At 41.7% G+C, this 13,647-nt stretch overlaps 1 long non-coding RNA gene across 1 annotated transcript in view; it reads right to left on the bottom strand.

Annotated features, from left to right (window-relative positions):
* Positions 1-11,369: 11,369 nt before the first annotated feature.
* Positions 11,370-13,647, bottom strand: part of LOC148131073 (uncharacterized) — a 150,556-nt gene continuing 148,278 nt past the window's right edge. Inside the window, exon 2 of the long non-coding RNA XR_015748419.1 lies at positions 11,370-12,677. This is a non-coding gene — a long non-coding RNA (uncharacterized LOC148131073). The remainder of the gene's footprint in view (positions 12,678-13,647) is intronic.

Raw genomic sequence — 13,647 nt, 5'->3', positions numbered from 1 at the left:
AGGGTCATAAAACGAGGCAAAACTCACTCAGCAAATATTCTCACTTAACAACAGACATTTTGGGCTCGGGGTCGTACGTTGAGGACTCCCTGTATTAAGTCACACACACTTCTGAGAGCTGCATGCAATGAAATTTCATTTCAATGTATGTGAATTAGTGTACATTCAAAGGGACAGTAAAGTTATTCTAGGTCATGTGCGAGTAGGCGGCAATATAAATGTTCTAAAATAAATAAAGAGCTACTGCTCTCTAAGCAAACACAAGGTGGAGCTCGTGGAAAGGATAAAGATATTTAAAATTCATAGGGAGCCTGCTGGGTACAGTAAAAACTTTTTTGTTGTGTGTGAGATAACATTCCAAAGAGAAGGCTTGACATCTTTTCAAATAGGGAACCCACATTTCTTCTGGTTGCGCTTGTTTGTTTTTCTGCATATAGGTCTTGGAGAGCACTTGATGAAAAGAAGGACCAGGGGTGACATGATAGCAGTGTTCCAATATCTCAGAAGCTGCCACAGAGAAGAGGGAGTCAAGCTATTCTCCAAAGCACTTGAAGCAGAGGTGGCATTCAGCAGGTTCTGGCCAGTTCTGGAGAACCGGTAGTGGAAATTTTGAGTAGTTCGGAGAACTGGCAAATCCCATCTCTGACTGACCCCGCCCCCACCTATTCTCTGCCTCCCGAGTCCCAGCTGATTGGCTGGGTCTTCTTTGGTTGCCCTGCCCAGGAGAACGGAGCTGGAAAGCAGGTTAGTGGGGTGGGGAGGGAAGGGGGATTTTGCAGAAACCTTCCCCCAGGAGTGGGGAGGAAATGGGATTTGCTGTATATCCTTTCCCTGGAGTGGGGAGGGAATGGAGATCTTGCAGTATCCTTCCCCTGCCATGCCACCAAGCCATGCCCACCAAGCCACACCCACAGAACTGGTAGTAAAAATTTTTGAATCCCACCACTGACCTGAAGGCAGGACAAGAAGCAACTAATGGAAATGAATCAAGGAGAGAACTAACCTAGAACTAAGGAGGAATTTCCTCACAGAACAATTAATCAGTGGAACAATTTTCCTCCTGGAGTTGTGAATGCTCCAACACTGGAGGTTTTTAAGAAGAGATTGGATAACTAATTGTCTGAAGTGGTGTAGGGTTTCCTGCATAAGGGGGTTGGACTAGAAGACCCCCAAGGTCCCTTCCAACTCTGTTATTCTATTCTCCCTGACATTCTATCACTTATGAGGCTAAAAGACTGAGTAGACTGCAAAACAACAACCACAACAACAGTATCTGTAACACCATCCAGATCTGCCTATCCCAGGTCCTTGGTAAGGACTCGATAGGTAGACAAAAATGCCAAACCCAACCTGAACATCTGGCTGACTGCGATGAATAAAAAATAAAGCTATTTAGAACGCTTGTGGAGGCTGCTGCTGAAGACAGCTCAGAGTAATAAGGCTACCTTGACGTGAACACCAAAGCTACTGGAAATCAGAAACAACATTTGAAGAAATACAGATAGTCCTCGACTTACAACCATTCGTTTAGTGACCATTCAAAGTTACAACAACCGTGCTGAAAAAAGGGACGTGAGACCAGTTTTCACACTTAAAGACCATTGCAGCATTCCCCACGGTCACGTGATCAAAATTCGAGTGCTTGTCAATTGGCTCATATTTATGACCTTTGCTGTGTCCCGGGGTCATGTGATCCCTTTTTCTGCCCCTCTGGCAAGCAAAATCAATGGGGAAGCCGGATTCACGTGACAGCTGTGTAACTATGTTAAGAACTGCAGTGTTTCACTTAACAAATGTTTTGAGAAAAGTCATAAAATGACAAACTCATTTAACAAACTATCTTGCCCAGCAACCGAAATTTTGAGCTTAATTGTGGTTGTAAGTCAAGGTCTCTCTACATTCCTGTGCCTGAATGTTCTCCTGGGTTATCATAAAGCAAGCTTGTGCAGTGAATCTACCGTAGGATTTGTAATGCAAGCAACCAGAAATCCAGTGTGGGTCATTTTGTCCTCTTAGTAATCCGAGAATGACTTACCTGGCTGTTCTTGTGAACTGATGTATAAGTTATCTGAGCCTGAAGGAAGGATCTTCTGAGAGGTAGGATTTGTAGCGGAAGTAATTGGTTGGTTTTGGTTAATTAGCCAGCCAAAGGCATGTTCAAAGAGGATTAGAAGAATTTAGATTAGACAGATTAACAGAGTTGGAAGGGATCTTGTAGGTCATCTAGTCCAACCCCCGCCCAAGGAGGAGACCTACACCATTTCTTGAAAGCCTCCAGAAATGAAGCTCCCACAACTTCCGAAGGCAACTTCTGTTCCATTGATGGATTGTTCTCACTGTCAGAAAATTTCTCCTGATTTCCAGGTTGAATCTCTTATTGATCAGTCCTTATTGTTAGGGATAACATTGTTTACCCTAACTGGTTTGGGTAAAAATAATAAATAAGGTATCATGGTTTGTTAGTTAAAGTGTGTGTAACTTTAACAGCAAGAATGTAATTAAGGGTGTGGTTGTAAAGCACTAAATAAAGAAGCGAGGCAATTGCAGCTCTCTCTCTCTGGCTTACTGATCCTAATTACTGGATGGATTGATGACTGCGTTCTTGCTGAAGCGGGGGAGAGAAAAAGGAGTGTTGATTTTTCTCAACGGAGAGAAGATAAAAGATTGGACTGATTTATTGTAAGTGAACTGACATTGGCTATTCAACACGGACTTTGCAAATAGAGTATCCCGACAAGACTTGACTGAAATTGATATATGACTAATGGACCGTTTATATTTGACTATGCTCATATAAGTGCATAAGTAAATAAATAAAACCAGAACTTTACCAAACCACTCACATTTGTGTTGGACATCAAATGGGCAAAAGGGAAGAAAAAAAAAAAAAAAAAGCAACTCACATTACAAATTCCTAATGGAGTGCTGTCTACCTGCCCACTACCCAAACCTACCTTTAATAAGCATACTATTTTGTGTGTTTCAGTAATCTCTAGATCTTTAATTGATCTGGTTAAATGTAACGTATGTAACGTTCAAAGTTCAAAGACCAGTTTGGTTTAGTGGTTAAGACATCAGGCTTCCAAGTGGGAGACGGCAAGTTCAAGTTCTACTTAAGCTATGAACACCCACTGGATGACTTTGGACCAATCACCAGGAGACAGTGAGTTCTAGTCCTGCCTTGGGCAGGTCTTTGGGCCAATGACCAGGAGATGGGGTCGGTGCCACCCACAGGGTGTTGTCTGGGGTAGGAGGAGGAAGTGTTTGGTTGTTCACTACCTTAAAGGGGGGGGGGGGTGACTTTGGGCCAGTCACCAGGAGATGGGAGTTCAACTTGGACTAGTCACTCTCTCTCAGCCCAATCCACCTCACAGGGTTGTTTGTCCTGGAGGAAATAGGAGGAGGAAGTTATGTTTGGTATGTTCACTACCTTAAAGTATTTGCGTTTGCATTTTTAAAAAATAATAATAAAGGCGGGATATAAATAATTATCAATAATTAACAAAGTATAACACTGGAATTATACTTATCTCCATAACAGGATTACAAAGTTGGAAGGGACCTTGGAGGTCTTCTAGTCCAACTCACTGCTCAAACAGGAGACCCATTTCTTAAACTCAAACTTTGAAAATCAAAGGACAAGAACTACAAAGAATAAAGAAAGTGGAATTCTATGTCCCATCTCATCCATCAAGAAGTCCATCTGACAATATACACAAGGGAACCTTCATACAACAGCTTTTATCTGCCTAATAAACCCACTTTCAGGATTTGTGAAGCAGGCTGAGTGCAAACTCATCCAACCTGCTGAGTTTGCAGAGTTTATTAGGATTTTAAGATGTAACCAACCTTAACAAGATTTATTATACTATGCAGGAAGCTACTGTACTAAGCTTTTAATTGAGTAGGTTGAGTATATTAACATGGTGATGTATTGCATCCATGAATTTTTGCAATACAGGTGAGCCTTGAGTTACAACCATTTCTTTAGTCACAGTACAGTTACAACAGCACTGAAAAAAGGGACGTGACACTTAACGCGCAACTCATCATACTTACAACCATTGCAGCATCCTCGGGGTCATGTGAAAAAAATTTGTGTGCCTGGCGACTGGCATGCATTTATGACGATTGCAGTGTCACATGACCACTCTTGCAAACTCCTGACAAGCAAAATCAATGGGGAAGCCAGACTCACTTAACAACTGCAGTGATTTACTTAACAATGGTGGGAAGAAAGGTCGTAAAATGGGGCAAAATTCACTCATCACTTAACAACTGTCTTGCTTGGCAATGGAAATTTTAATCTCAATAAGTCAAGGACTGCCTGTAGTTCATGCAGCTCTGATTTAGGGTAACCAAAGATCAATGAGTTAACACATTATCATCAACGATGAAATATGCAATATATGAAATATGGTGCATAAGCGCACCAACTTGCCTGCCGTCCCTGTCCTATTGTTTCTTTTTATTTTTCTTATATGTATCCATTTCATGTATTCATAACTATGTTTATATTTATACCTGTTATCTTATAATCACTTGACAAAATAAAATAAAATAAATGCTGGTGGAAAAAGTGTCTTTTTAGCATCTCAGAAGATTTTGTCCTCCTCCAGTGGGGTTGGGATTCTACAGTTTGGACCAGTTCAGGTGAACCGGATGTTAAAGTTACATCTGGTTCGCCAAATTGGTATTTCAACCAACCAACTGGTCCTGCCCAACCCTTCCCACCCCTCTCCTCCCAGGAGTTTCCACGCAGCTCATTTTCAATGGAGGTTAAATGTAGGGTCTGCATGGAGGCTCTGGGAGGGAGAAAAACGGGCCTTCCGGAAGTCCAGAAATGGGCCTGTTTCTGGCTTCCAGTGATCCTCCGGAGCCCGGGGAAGATGTTTTTGCCCTCCCAGAGGCCCGAAGAAGGCCTCCAGGTCCTTGGAAGGGCGAAAACGGCTTCGAACCCACCCCGGGCTCTGGAGGCCCACCGGAAGCCGAAAACAGGAAGTTCCTGTAGGCCATGGCCACCATGGCCATGCCTACCCAGCAACTGGAGAGCAAACCGGTTTCTGAGATTTTTGAATCCCAGCCTTGCCCTCATCCCATTCCTGATTTTTCTATTTCTTTTTCCCCAAGGAGGAATCGGAAGTTGATGGTCATGAGTTTCTGGATATTTGCAACGTGTTTATTTTCTGAAAAACCTGGAAATGGGTAGCCATAGGGGAGAATCCAAAAACTCAAAATGGTGGAATGGCTGCCATTTTGACTGTTTTGATCCCTCAAGAGACATCTCTGATTACTACCTCCATGTTTCATGTACAGGTGGTTCTTGATATACAACCATAATGGAACCTGCCCATCACAGTTGTATGTTGTGACAATCCTAAATGGGGGTCAGTCATGTGACTGACCCGATTTTACGGCCTTTTTTTTGCAGTGCTAGTTGCAGAGCAGCATGCCTGAGAAATAAACATGTTGGTTGTTAAACAAGCACCATGGTTGTTAAAGGAGCACTGTGGTCATTAAACAAATGCTGTGTTTGCTAAGCGAACTCATTGTTTGTTATGGCAACGTTTTGCTGAAAACTGGAAAAAACTTTCAGGTTTTGGGCCAAACTGTCGTAAAATAAAATGTGATCACATGACCACAGGACACTGCAAATAGCAGCCATGTTGACACGTGTCTGGAATATGGTCACATGACCAGTGGGGGGTGGGCGCGATCATCAGAACTTCGATACTGGTTCATAACTCCATCTTTTCCAGGTAGTTCATAATTTTGAACAGTTGCTGATGATAAATCGAGGCCTACGACATTCACAAGCTATGACATTCACACTTAACTCTCAAAAATAAATGGGGATTGTTTCATACAATGCATCCTATGTTTCTTTTTTTAAAAAAATAATAAAATCCATAGAAGAACATACAGTCTCTGGTTCATTTCCAATGTGATTCTTTATTATTTAAATAGGAAGAGTATTCCTTCACATAAACAAGTACTCAGCCATCACATAACCAACACACAAACATGACAAAATAAATATACAAGAGCACAGATCAATTTTTTGTTTAATTTAAATATTAAATAAATAAGAAATGACAGGGTTTTAAATTTTTTTAATCCTTTTCAGTGCCTGAAACAATAGGAACGCCGAGACAAAATAAAAAATAAAAAAGAACACAAAACAAACAACGAAAAGGAGTTAATTTTTTTTTCTTTCTCTCTCTCTCTCTCTCTCTCTGCATTTTGTCCCCACGCAAAAAAAAAAATCAAAACAAAAAATCTTTTTTCTTAAAAAAGCACTTCAGTTATAAAATATCTTTAAAAAAATTCCCCATTGGTAAAAGAATAAATAACAAAAATATATAAAAAAACTTGGTTGCATCAAAATTACACGCAAAAGTTAGACTTTTTTTTCTTACTTAGAGGGAATATTGTTTTATTGATCAAAAAGTTGTATTTTCTTCCAGGAATTATTATCTGCCTTTTTTCCCCTTTCCTCTTGATGTGATGTCCAGCTTTAAAAGAAGTATAAATTTAATAAATAAACATTTCAATAAATAGCAGAAAAAACCCCTTCAACATAAGGTGTTGCAAATATATTATCTCCTCCCAAATTAGGATTACAGGGTGCCTATGGGAAAAAATAAACAAAAAAGATACTGGGTTTTTCCCCCAAATCTTTTCTGCAGAATGAAACAAGTTTCCTACTTTTTTTTTTTTTTGCAGACGCAGTTATTGATGAATTAAATACTCAAACGAGCCGTCTGCCTTAAAAGCACCATTTGCAATGGAATCAGATTTAATGTTTGATTAGTACTTTAACAAAATCTACACACACCGTTTGAAAAGTAGAGTAAAAGGGCGCGGAGAATGGAATCCACATCGCAGATTCTTGACCATCCCTCCTGAATCCACTGAGCCCTCGTAGCACATGGGTAGGAAAACTGCAGGTAGTCCTCGCCTTACAACCACAATTGAGCACAACATTTATGTTGCTAAGGGAGAAAACGTGTGAAGTGAATTTCAGCCCTGTTTTCCAACTTTTCTTGCCACATTTGTTAAGTGGATCGCTGCAGTTGTTAAATAAGTAATCCCGTTACTAAGTGAACCATCATAAATATGAACCAGTTGTCAAGCATTGCAGTGAGGATGGGCATATGTGTGAAAAATGGGGATAAGTCACTTTTTTCAGTTCCGTTGTAACTTCGGTCACTAAATGAGCTGTTTTAAGCCCAGGACGACTTAACAGGTAATTCTCGACTTACAGGTAATTCTCGACTTACAACCATTCGTTTAGTGACTGTTCAATGTTACAATGGCACTGGCAAGTGACTTACAACCGGTCCTCATACTTACAACCGACACAGTGTTCTCATGGTCACATGATCAAAATTTGGGTGCTTGGCAACTGATATGTAAAGCGTCCCGGGTCATGAAATCCGGATTTACAACCTTCCCAGCTGGCTTCAGGCAAGCAAAGTCAATGGGGAAGCCAGATTCGCTTAATGACCGCATGATTTACGGCAGTGATTTGCTTCACAACCATGGCAAAAAAAAAGGTCTTAAAATTGGGCAAGACTTACTTAACAAAACTGGCTTGCTTAATAAGAGAAATTCTGCTCTCAATTGCGGTCGTAAGTCGAGGACTACCTGTACGTAGCTTGTGTGTATGAACCAAACACAATGAACGAACCTCAGGACTGTTCACCGCTTTGAGTATGGGCAATGAATGCACTCTTAAATAATTTACAGTATTATTCAACTATTTTTTCCCTCAAAAAAAAAACCCCTTCGAAGTGCAATTTCTCTATTTTTAAGTACTAAATGATCTGCCAGTTACCATCCCATTAGACTTTATTTACACACTGAATACCATATTAATATTTCACCTCCATCACGTTTCCCTTATTTTATTTGCTTTTCGCTCTTGCTACAGGTTGTAAGCCAAGGCTAAGTGTTAATTATCCTATTTGGCGCCACCAGCCAGTTTACCTCAGGTGGGCAATTTCAGGAGTCTGCTACAACCGTTGGGCCTTTGGTAAAGTCGCCCATCTGTGCATTTGTGTGTGTTCGCTTTCTGTCTCCATCTTCGTAATGGCATCAAAATATTTTAGCTTATATGGCCCAAGTGGGTTGAGGACTACGGCTTTTAAGGCATTCTCACACTGAAGCTTGAAGGGACTCCCGGGTCAGTCAGATTTGCAACGTGAATACAGACCCCACCTGGCAATCTAAATTGTGATTTATGCGTTATGAATGCACTTCCTCCACTGGGCCTCTGTGAGAGTGAAGATCGGACCCTCAGAGGAACGGGAAAGGAAACTATTTTGCACGTGCACTTCATTTACTGATGATGTTGCCTAGTTTGGTAATTAAACGTCTGCAAGAAAACTACCAAGCTCAAAGAGCACCATAGACCTCACAGTCTCCCTCCTCCTCCTTTGCAAGTTCCATTCCCTTCTAGCACTGACAATGTTACCTAGTTTGGTAATTAAATGTCTGCAAGAAAACTACCAAGCTCAGAAAGCACCAAAGACCTCATAGTCTCCCCCCTCCTCCTCCTCTGCAAACTCCATTCCCATCTAGCATGGATGATGTTACCCAGTTGGGTCATGAAATGTCTGCAAGAAAACAACCAAACTCGGAGACCACCAAGGACCCCACAGCCCTTCTCTTCTTTCTCCTCCCTCCTCTCTGCGCTCCCTTCTAGCCCTGATGATGTTACCTAGTTGGGTAATGAAAGGTCTGGAGCAGCCTTCTGATGTGGTGTGAAGGGCCATATCTGAAAGAAAAATAATCACACCTGCACACACCAACAACCTGAGACCAGAATGACGGCACAATCCTGTACATGACTGTGATTTTGGAGTGGACTTCCTGATTTCAAAAATGCTAAAGGCCCTGTGTGAATTGAGAACTAGCGACTTAGAAGCTTTCATGTTGGAGGAGAAGGGTAGAATTACAGGTAGTCCTTGACTTACAAACATTTGTTTAGTGACTAAGGAAAGTGACTTTTGCCCTTTTTTTCCACAATTACGACTGTTGCAACATCCCCATGGTCACATGATCAAAATTCAGACTCCTGGCAACTGGCTGGCAACTCTAAAAAGACCATAGAAATAAATCCTAATAAATCTTCTTTTAAGTTTTGGAAGTTCGGCTTGAGACTCATGATTTAAATGGGGGTAACTGCCGGAGCCCTGACAGCGGCTCCTATTTATGACGGTTGCAGTGTCCTGGGGTCACGTGATCTCTCCTTTGTGACCTTCTGACAAAGCAAAGTCCATGGGGAAGCCAGAGGCACTTTTACAACCGTGTCACTAACTGAACGACTGCCATGATTCGCATAACAACCGGTGACCAGAAAGGTGGTAAAACGGGGCAAAAAACAGCACCTACCTGGAAGTGAATTGAGGACTGCAACTTAGAAGCTTGGAAGTGAGGGGAGAATTCGCTTTGAAAAACCACGCGATTGCCAGGAAAAAGGGAGGTTTAAGCGCAGTGAAAAGAATCTTACGAAGTAGCTAGTACCTTATTCCAGGGGTGGGTTGCTGGGGGTTCGCAGGGGTTTGGGAGAACCCCTAGCTAAGATTATGCACAGTTCAGACAACCCCCACCCCAATCCCACTCCTGGTTGGCCCCACCCATCCCACCCCTCCCCTCCCAGGAGTCCCCACGCAGTCCATTTTGGACGAGGTAAGTGCAGGGTGTGCGCGGAGGCTCGGGAGGGCAAAAAATGGACCCCCGGAAGTTTGGGAAGGCCGGAAATGGGCCCATTTCCAGCTTCCAGAGCGCCTCCGGAGCCTGGGAGGCGGTTTTCACCCTCCCGGAGGCGCAAGGAAAGTCTCTGGAGCCCTGGGAGGGCAAAAATGCCTTCCTTCCCACAGTGGTGCAGGAGATCGACTGGGCCACACCCATCCAACAACAGAGCAGAGAACCTTTTGCTAAAATTTTTGAAGTCCTCCCCTGCCTTATTCTTTGAATTGTATCTAACTCAAAAGCCAGAATTGTCTGCATTTTGGATTTGCCGAGACCCCACAATTCATCAAGTGCGAGAAGATCAATCTCAGGGAGAACTGGGATTCTACAGTTTGGACCAGTTCAGGTGAACCGGATGTTAAAGTTACATCTGGTTCGCCAAACTGGTATTTCAACCAACCAACTGGCCCTGCCCAACCCTTCCCACCCTCTCCTCCCAGGAGTTTCCACGCAGCTCATTTTCAATGGAGGTTAAATGTAGGGTCTGCATGGAGGCTCTGGGAGGGAGAAAAACGGGCCTTCTGGAAGTCCGGGAAATGGGCCTGTTTCTGGCTTTCGGAGATCCTCCGGAGCCCGGGAAGACGTTTTGCCCTCCCAGAGGCCCGAAGAAGGCCACCAGGCCCTTGGAAGGGCGAAACGGCCTCGAACCCACCCCGGGCTCTGGAGGCCCACCGAAGCCGAAAACAGGAAGTTCCTGTAGGCCATGGCCACCATGGCCATGCGTACTCCAGCAACCGGACAGCAAACCGATTTCTGAGATTTTTGAATCCCAGCCCTTCCCTCATCCCATTCCTGATTTTTCTATTTCTTTTTCCCCAAGGAGGAATCGGAAGTTGATGGTCATGAGTTTCTGGATATTTGCAACGTGTTTATTTTCTGAAAAACCTGGAAATGGGTAGCCTATAGGGGAGAATCCAAAAACTCAAAATGGTGGAATGGCTGCCATTTTGACTGTTTTGATCCCTCAAGAGACATCTCTGATTACTACCTCCATGTTTCATGTACAGGTGGTTCTTGATATACAACCATAATGGAACCTGCCCATCACAGTTGTATGTTGTGACAATCCTAAATGGGGTCAGTCATGTGACTGACCCGATTTTACGGCCTTTTTTTTTGCAGTGCTAGTTGCAGAGCAGCATGCCTGAGAAATAAACATGTTGGTTGTTAAACAAGCACCATGGTTGTTAAAGGAGCACTGTGGTCATTAAACAAATGCTGTGTTTGCTAAGCGAACTCATTGTTTGTTATGGCAACGTTTTGCTGAAAACTGGAAAAACTTTCAGGTTTTGGGCCAAACTGTCGTAAAATAAAATGTGATCACATGACCACAGGACACTGCAAATAGCAGCCATGTTGACACGTGTCTGGAATATGGTCACATGACCAGTGGGGGGTGGGCGCGATCATCAGAACTTCGATACTGGTTCATAACTCCATCTTTTCCAGGTAGTTCATAATTTTGAACAGTTGCTGATGATAAATCGAGGCCTACGACATTCACAAGCTATGACATTCACACTTAACTCTCAAAAATAAATGGGGATTGTTTCATACAATGCATCCTATGTTTCTTTTTAAAAAAAAATAATAAAATCCATAGAAGAACATACAGTCTCTGGTTCATTTCCAATGTGATTCTTTATTATTTAAATAGGAAGAGTATTCCTTCACATAAACAAGTACTCAGCCATCACATAACCAACACACAAACATGACAAAATAAATATACAAGAGCACAGATCAATTTTTTGTTTAATTTAAATATTAAATAAATAAGAAATGACAGGGTTTTAAATTTTTTTAATCCTTTTCAGTGCCTGAAACAATAGGAACGCCGAGACAAAATAAAAATAAAAAAGAACACAAAACAAACAACGAAAAGGAGTTAATTTTTTTTTTTCTCTCTCTCTCTCTCTCTGCATTTTGTCCCCACGCAAAAAAAAAATCAAAACAAAAATCTTTTTTCTTAAAAAAGCACTTCAGTTATAAAATATCTTTAAAAAAATTCCCATTGGTAAAAGAATAAATAACAAAAATATATAAAAAAACTTGGTTGCATCAAAATTACACGCAAAAGTTAGACTTTTTTTTCTTACTTAGAGGGAATATTGTTTTATTGATCAAAAAGTTGTATTTTCTTCCAGGAATTATTATCTGCCTTTTTTCCCCTTTCCTCTTGATGTGATGTCCAGCTTTAAAAGAAGTATAAATTTAATAAATAAACATTTCAATAAATAGCAGAAAAACCCTTCAACATAAGGTGTTGCAAATATATTATCTCCTCCCAAATTAGGATTACAGGGTGCCTATGGGAAAAAATAAAAAAAAAGATACTGGGTTTTTCCCCCAAATCTTTTCTGCAGAATGAAACAAGTTTCCTACTTTTTTTTTTTTTGCAGACGCAGTTATTGATGAATTAAATACTCAAACGAGCCGTCTGCCTTAAAAGCACCATTTGCAATGGAATCAGATTTAATGTTTGATTAGTACTTTAACAAAATCTACACACACCGTTTGAAAAGTAGAGTAAAAGGGCGCGGAGAATGGAATCCACATCGCAGATTCTTGACCATCCCTCCTGAATCCACTGAGCCCTCGTAGCACATGGGTAGGAAAACTGCAGGTAGTCCTCGCCTTACAACCACAATTGAGCACAACATTTATGTTGCTAAGGGAGGAAAACGTGTGAAGTGAATTTCAGCCCTGTTTTCCAACTTTTCTTGCCACATTTGTTAAGTGGATCGCTGCAGTTGTTAAATAAGTAATCCCGTTACTAAGTGAACCATCATAAATATGAACCAGTTGTCAAGCATTGCAGTGAGGATGGGCATATGTGTGAAAAATGGGGATAAGTCACTTTTTTCAGTTCCGTTGTAACTTCGGTCACTAAATGAGCTGTTTTAAGCCCAGGACGACTTAACAGGTAATTCTCGACTTACAGGTAATTCTCGACTTACAACCATTCGTTTAGTGACTGTTCAATGTTACAATGGCACTGGCAAGTGACTTACAACCGGTCCTCATACTTACAACCGACACAGTGTTCTCATGGTCACATGATCAAAATTTGGGTGCTTGGCAACTGATATGTAAAGCGTCCCCGGGTCATGAAATCCGGATTTACAACCTTCCCAGCTGGCTTCAGGCAAGCAAAGTCAATGGGGGAAGCCAGATTCGCTTAATGACCGCATGATTTACGGCAGTGATTTGCTTCACAACCATGGCAAAAAAAAAAAAGGTCTTAAAATTGGGCAAGACTTACTTAACAAAACTGGCTTGCTTAATAAGAGAAATTCTGCTCTCAATTGCGGTCGTAAGTCGAGGACTACCTGTACGTAGCTTGTATGTATGAACCAAACACAATGAACGAACCTCAGGACTGTTCACCGCTTTGAGTATGGGCAATGAATGCACTCTTAAATAATTTACAGTATTATTCAACTATTTTTTCCCTCAAAAAAAAAAACCCCTTCGAAGTGCAATTTCTCTATTTTTAAGTACTAAATGATCTGCCAGTTACCATCCCATTAGACTTTATTTACACACTGAATACCATATTAATATTTCACCTCCATCACGTTTCCCTTATTTTATTTGCTTTTCGCTCTTGCTACAGGTTGTAAGCCAAGGCTAAGTGTTAATTATCCTATTTGGCGCCACCAGCCAGTTTACCTCAGGTGGGCAATTTCAGAAGTCTGCTACAACCGTTGGGCCTTTGGTAAAGTCGCCCATCTGTGCATTTGTGTGTGTTCGCTTTCTGTCTCCATCTTCGTAATGGCATCGAAATATTTTAGCTTATATGGCCCAAGTGGGTTGAGGACTACGGCTTTTAAGGCATTCTCACACTGAAGCTTGAAGGGACTCCCGGGTCAGTCAGATTTGCAA

This window comes from Notechis scutatus, chromosome 3, assembly GCF_049901735.1.
Source record: "Notechis scutatus isolate UNSWTSFEM ecotype Mainland chromosome 3, rNotScu1.2, whole genome shotgun sequence".
In the NCBI taxonomy this organism is placed as follows: domain Eukaryota; kingdom Metazoa; phylum Chordata; class Lepidosauria; order Squamata; family Elapidae; genus Notechis; species Notechis scutatus.
This window is presented reverse-complemented; position numbering and strand designations above follow the sequence as displayed.